Source organism: Parus major, chromosome 12 (assembly GCF_001522545.3).
Source record: "Parus major isolate Abel chromosome 12, Parus_major1.1, whole genome shotgun sequence".
In the NCBI taxonomy this organism is placed as follows: domain Eukaryota; kingdom Metazoa; phylum Chordata; class Aves; order Passeriformes; family Paridae; genus Parus; species Parus major.
This window is the reverse complement of record NC_031781.1, coordinates 8,701,484-8,708,459: the sequence shown is the minus strand read 5'-3', so window position 1 is coordinate 8,708,459 and position 6,976 is coordinate 8,701,484.

Sequence of the window (6,976 nt, the reverse complement as noted above, 5' to 3'; positions counted from 1 at the left end):
GCAGGCAACTTTCCCAGGCACAAGCTGTTCCCAGGCAGGGGAGGAGCGGCGATGTCCTCTCTCTTCTTAAAGGCACAGCAAGCAGTGCATCCCCTCCTCTTCATTAGCCTTCCTCTCCTTAGACCCCAGCCCTGGCCCCCAAACCTGGTGGGCGGGTTCCGAAGTTCACCGTGGCCACAGGTTTCCCCCTGCCTGCCCCAGCCCTGTGGGTCCGGCCGTGAATCCAGCATCCTCAGGTCAGGACCATCCCTAAACCCTCCTCCCGCCAGAGCCCGTTTAATGAAGACAGGGCGGCCTGTCCCAATTAGACAAGGGGCTTCGTTAAACAGGGAGCGAAGGGGCCTGCCAAGGGCTCTGTGGCTGGCCCCGGGCCCGGAGCTGGAGGAGCAGCCCCACGGCACGGTGCCGGCGACAGGGCACGGGCGGCTGGGGGTCACCGCTGCGATCGGGGGCAACGCCGGGGCGAGCATCGCCCAGCGGGCACCGCAGGCAGCGGCACCGGGGCAGCGACATTCCACAGCCGTGCCGGGGGCTCTGCCCACCACCCCGGCCCCCAGGACTGGGGCAGGCACTGGTTTGGGGTGGTCCTCAAAGCCCAGTCCCCCATGGAGAGCCAGGCAGCGTCTTGACCATCTCTCCAGCAGCCTTTCCCTTACATGTGCACCGGAGTGGGGCACGCAGGGGTGCTGGGTCCCCAAAACGGGAGTGTCTCCGCCTCCGCGGTGTCTCGCAGCTTCCCTCTGCATACCAGGACCAGGGAAAGAATCCGCGGCCCCCGGCGCGGGACGGTCCTGCCTCTGCAGATGGAGAGCACCAGGTGTGAGTGACTCACGGGCACCCCCGCGCTGCTGCACGCCAGTCCCTCCGGGAACATCCCGAAAGGCTGCAAACCCTTCTCAAAGCCTGGAAGGCTGGCAGCCCAGCCACTAGTCATTCCCACAGCCCAGATTGGGCTTCCCCATCTCCCACCTGGCTCGGCCCCAAAGCAAACTGATTCATCTACACTGACACTGATCAAAATTTGTAGGGCTGACCCTGACCCCAGCTCCTTGCCTGTGCATGCCAACCTGGTTCCCAAATGACAATCAGCAGCTGTCAGATCGGGAGACGTTCCAGAAGACCTCCACAGGGTCCCAACAACCCTGGTCTTTGCAGGGCACTGCCCAGGCAAGCACTTACCCTGAGCCTCACAGGGGTCACGCCAGCCCCACGGAAGGGAGCCCCTGGTTTAAGACTGTGCACAGGGGAAGCACAGGAACTGAGCTTCTCCCTGCCCATGCTTGCCAGACATGAGGCCTTACTGGTGCTTTAGTGGGAAACAAGCAGAAAATCTTCAGCCCCAGGTGAGGTTTCAGCTCTCTGGGATGGGATGAGTCACTCTTCACGGTGAGATACAGAGCCTGCTGCACTCGTGGTGGTGTGGGGCTTGTTGCCCCCACCCTCTGCCACCCACTGCAGCCACTGCCTCTGGTGCTGATCTGACATGGGCTGGGATTCAGCACAACCCTTACAGGATTTTAGTTTTCTGGCCCTACTGTGGTCTTGCAGTGCTCCTCACTCCAGCACGACATAAGCATCCCCAGCCAGTGGGGATGAATGGGACAGCTCTGGGGCTGCTGGGAGGGAGAAGCCACCTCTCCCAGCACTTTTACACTGGGGAGGAGAGCAGCAGGGGGCTGTTGCTGAGGCGGGTGAAGAGCAGAGGAGCTGGCCAGAGCCTGGAGGGGGAAACCTCATCTGCCACAGAAGCCAGTTGGGACATGCTCCAGGAATGTCTTCCAGCACCAGCCACCGCCAGCTCCATGATGTGGCACTCAGCCACCCAGCCCAGCATCCCAGGAAAGGGGCCCATGACGCCTGGCTGCTATCACCAGTCAGCTTGGAGTGAGCCCAGAGGGACAGGGTGACACCTTGTGCAGCCTGGGGGAATGCTTGTGTCACCCCATGGGACAACACAGCAACCCGAGACCACAAAATAGACCAGGGTGGGAAATGGTCAGCCCTTAGCACCTGCTGACTTACCCTCATGGGTCTGGGGTGGGAAAAAGCCATGCCAGCCCTCCAGGCTGCACTTCACAAGGGAAATAGACCATAGCCCCCCAGCTCCTCTGTGCCAGAGGGGACAGCTTAGAGCACCCTCCATCCATCCTGCTGCTGCCCAAGGCCACATCCCTGTGGCAAAAGGAATCAAAACATGACATCAGGATGAAGTCATGACCAATGAACTGCCCTCTTGCCCAGCAGCTCTTGGGATGTCCAAAGCAAAGGGGATGCTCCCAATTGTGGGGAACCTTAGCTGCTGTTGAGGCAGCAGCAGTCTGGTGACTGATGGATGATGGAGGCAAGTGGTCCCACTTGTAGCCAAGGCTGCCAAGCTCGGGGTCAGGCTGACCCTGCTGTGCCCCACACCAGGGCTCCCCATGGGGTAGGTGCATGTCCTGGCTCTCCCACAGCTGCTGTGGAGGGATGGAAAGTTTTTCCTGCCTGTAAACTGTTGTGTCTGGAGGCTGCTGCCAGCACATCTGCACATCAGCATTGCACAAACCTGTGCTGGAATATGGCCAGGCCCCACTGGCCATGCAAAATGGGCTCAGGATGACACCACTGGGATGTGACCCTCCCCTTGGCCAAGTAGTGCAGGAGAAGGCAGCCCTGGCCAGTGTGACTGCAGAGGCCAGGCTGCTTCTCAGGCATAGCAAGTGAGAGGAGAGCCAGGCACCACCAGGGCTCTGCCAAGGGCTGGCAGTGCTTTGCAGTGGCATGGGGCCAGCATGGCAGAAAGGGAAGGTGACAATGGGATGATGGAAGCAGGATAAGGAGCCAGCAGCACTGAATGGGGCTCTAGAGTTCTAGTTAAAAATCTGCCCTCAGCTGCATCCTGTGGCTGGGCTTTGGGTGATGCTGAGGATACCCAGACAGGCTGCAGAGTGGCTGGGGCTGAGTGTCAGGGACCCAGGGAGAGGCAGGGGGAAGGCATAAGCAGAATGTAGGCAGGGGCTGAAGTGCCCCATGCTGCAGGTGGCCACACACAGAGCCTGGCTCTTCTGCAAGAATCCAGCTTCTTGACTGACTGAGGCACAAACTTCTCCCCTTTGCTCCTGGCCCTGCAGTCCCCACTTGCAGCTGGGTCCAGGCTCAGTAAAATCCACCTGCCTTGCCCTTGAGAATGGGCACGTAGGAGGAGATAGTAGAAATGCAGGGACCAGGTGCAGCAAAGCTCCCCCAGCACCTCTGCATGGGGCCAGTCCTGCTTCTCCTTAAGCTGACAGTCCTGTGGTGGCTGCTTATGCCCCAGAGATGCCCCAGCCAGCCCAGCACACACAGCTATGGAAAGGAAACTCCTGCTTCTTTTTAGGGGCAGATAAAAATTCCCTGCCTTGGGGTTACAAGGATTGAGGTTCTCCCAGCCCAGCCGTGGCTCAGGGTTTGCAGGCAGCAGCAGGCAGTGGCTGGCAGCGCCTGGGGCACTGCGGGGTTTGGGGTGCACGAAGGGAGACCCAGGGACCCATTGCAACGCAAGAGCGGGGACTGGCAGAGCAGAGGGAGTGGTTTCCTCTCGGATGCCTGCAGGAAGGAGAGATGAAGGAAAGCCGAGGGAGAGCTGCCAGCCCACGTCGCACACACTCGGGGCATGTGCGGGCTGGGTCGAGGTGCGCAGAGCGTGACTCGACACGCCGGGAGGCTGAGCCAGCCCGTGCCATCCTGCACCCACCAGGGCTGCCCAGCCTGCCTGCCCAGCCCCGAGCCTCTGCCGGGCTCCCCAGGGACCAGGGCTGTCAGCAGCACAGCCTCGGGCCAGGGAGAGATGCAGGGGTGAAAGGTGGCATTCCTGCAGCCGGCCCCTGGGAGAGCAGCTCGGGGCACGGCCAGGTCACTGGTGCTTCCCCGCAGTGCCGGGGAAAGCGAGGAAATCATCTTATCTGCAAACAGCAAGGTGCCACTGACCGCCTCCAGCCCTCACCAGCATCCCTCCAAGAAGGTGTGTGGCAGATGTGGCAGCTCAGGCCCTGATGGGTGCTGGGGGGCTGTCACAGCAGGGGCTGCTCCTGGCCTTGCAAGGTGCTCTGCCCCAAATTTGGTTTCCAGGGGAACCATGGCTTCAGGGACTGGAGAGGCACACAGGAACAGCCAAGCAGGGGTGTCTGCAGGACAGAGCCCAGACCGGCAGAGCCAGGGCACTTGCAGAAGCAACACAGCAGCCCCTGTCACACGTGGGGACAAGCTGTCCATCAGATCCCAAACCCTGTGCCACCTCTACTCCCATAAGAATGGGACAAGCACCATGAAGCCATGGCTGCCCCATCCCTCCTTCCCAACCCATGCTGTGAGAAGATGCTACAGGGGTAGGTGGGCAAGGCAGCACCACCTTCCCTGCACATGGAATCTGTTCTGCTGCCTGATGTTGAGCTTTTCTGGGAAATGGCAGTTGCCCAGCTCCCAGCACAGTACCCAAGGACACAAGGCCAGCTACAGGCTAACCCAACCATGGACCCTGCAGAACCGGCAGGAGAAGCAGTGTGGTATGGGGTGCTGGGGGGATCAGGGTTGTGACCGGGACTCACAGCAACTACTGAGCTGGGGGGAGGAGAGGCAGCATGCAGGCCTAGGAAGCTGGAGCTGTTCTAGGGATGCTGCCAGCTGTACTGTAAGAAGCTACTCCTTGCAGGGGCTTTGCACAGCTTGATGGGGCTGGGTATATATGTTCCTCCTTTCAATGGTAATGACAGATGCCTCCCTGGCTGCAGGGGCTCAGGATAGCTGTATTCCCAGGGGAGGAGAGTTGCCAAGAGGAATACCTTGGTTGTTCCTTGTGAATCTGAGGAGGCAGGCCTCAGGGGCCTCTGTCCCAGCCCCCAAGGATGGACATGCTGGACCACTGTTCTAGGACCCTGCTGCTGGACCACAGCTCACAGTGGGCTGATGCTGCCTTCCCAAGACAGGGAAATAAGGAGTCACTAAGGCCTTGTGCTCAGTCCCTCCTGCTGACAGCCCACAGGCTTTGGTACCACTGGCCCTGGCAGAGCAGCACACCAGCTTGTGCTCACAAGTGACAGCAAGAGACTCACACTCTGGAACTGCACAAGAAGGAGTTTCCCCACCTCATCTCTCCTGTTGCTCTATTGGGAACGGCGAGAAGAACGACACAGACTCACTTGCGTGTTGAACAGGAGAGAAAAGTTTATTATTCTGGATCTTCTTTTATAGACATGCTTGAGAAAGTCTGAGAGGTAAAACTCTCATTGGTCATTAAAGAAACACATCCACCATCATTGGTTAAGTGTAACATTACCCTTTGACTGTTTTCCTAAACACTGCCTGCAAAGATTGTTGTCCTTTACCAAGAACTGTTTGGATTCTTTCTCATGCTTTCTCAGGCCAGAATGAGAAGCCTGTGACTTAGTTTCACACAGGCTCTGTTCCCTTCTTTATGCATTTAGCATCCACACTCTCCAAATCCAGATTTCTCACACCCCCTGTGCCAGGGAAAAGCTGTCCCTCTCTCACTCTTCTTTTGCACGATCCTGCTCTCACTTCACTACTTCTGCATCTGGGATGCAGGCCTGATGGCTGGGAGGATAGGGTGGTTACTCAATGCTTCCTCTCTGCCTCTCTTCAAGTGTTTCACAACCTGCACCAACCCCCCTGGAAACTACCTGCAGCTCTATATAAATTTCTGGCAGGACTCATGAAAGAGCCCCCACCCCACTCTTCCTGGGGTTTGGTCGGTCCTTGCGCAAGGGGAGCCGGCAGAGCCGAGTGGAGCATCCCCTGCAGCTGGAGGGCTGGTGGGAGACGTGCAGCCCAGCAAGGACCTGCAGGCACGTGCTCCGCCAGGGAGGGGACGGCACAGCTCACACCCGGGCGTGGCAGGGGCTCAGGAAGGGGTTCTTAACCACTGGAGTTTGGGCCATGCTGCAGCCTTTGGACAAGGGGCTTTTGCAGGCCTTGGGTACTGATAAAGGCATGTGGATAGCACAAAGCTGTTTTACCCACGCTTGCCCATGCCTAGGGTATGTTGGCTAACAGTGTTGGATCCCCAGCAGCTGCAGAATACTGCCCTGAATGTTTCACACATGGCCAATGATCCAGGGAAGGAGGGTTAAGGTCTGGTTCTCAGTCTGCTTGGATGGTGAGGAAACTGCAGGGAGCCAGCACCCAGACAATCAATGCTGCAGGAAGGGTCAGGCTCAGCCCTACAGGACAGCAGCCAGGCTGCAGGGGAAACTGCTCCAGAGGGATTCATACAGTTCACGAGACCAGACTTGTCCTGTGTCTCTCCCCTGCGAAGCTGTGCCATTGCTCCTTCAGCTCTTTGGCTGGGTGCCCGACTCCAGAAGAAAGGAATAAAAAGGACGAAGTACCCGCCCTGCCCTGTCGGGTGAATCGCTGTCTGTCACCATGGGAACTCCTCCCTCCCCAGACCTCCCCAGGATGATTTCACATCTCTGTGGAGCAGGAGGGTGCGTCACCAGCATGGCATGGGGTGGGTGGACACGTACATCCCACACAAGAACCCCACAGCTGTGGGGCAGGATGCTGTGGAGCTCCAGGGAGAAGGCTGAGCAGCACAGGTGGGGGTCCCAGTGAGGATGGGGGTACGATCTGCATCCACACAGTGCATCCCCAGAGCAGTGATGACTAGGGGCTCTCAAGAGCTCCAGGTCCTTGCAGAAACCAGCACCTCTGCACCCCTCTGTGTTGCCACCAAGAAGGGAAGAGCACAGTATCCTGTCTCTGGCCCCTCACCACCTTCAGGACTCACCTTGAACCATGAGGACCTCATCCTCCATCCCCCTGAGCAGAGCTGGGACAAGGTCACCCATGAGTCACTGCTGCGCGTGCGAGGCAGGAACAGGAGATACTGGTGCTCCCACGCCACAGGGGCTCCTGCCAAATGCTGCACATCTGGAACAGCAGTAAACAAAGCAGGGGAAGCAGAGAACCAGAGCAGACAGCAGCCAGGGGCAGCAGGGAC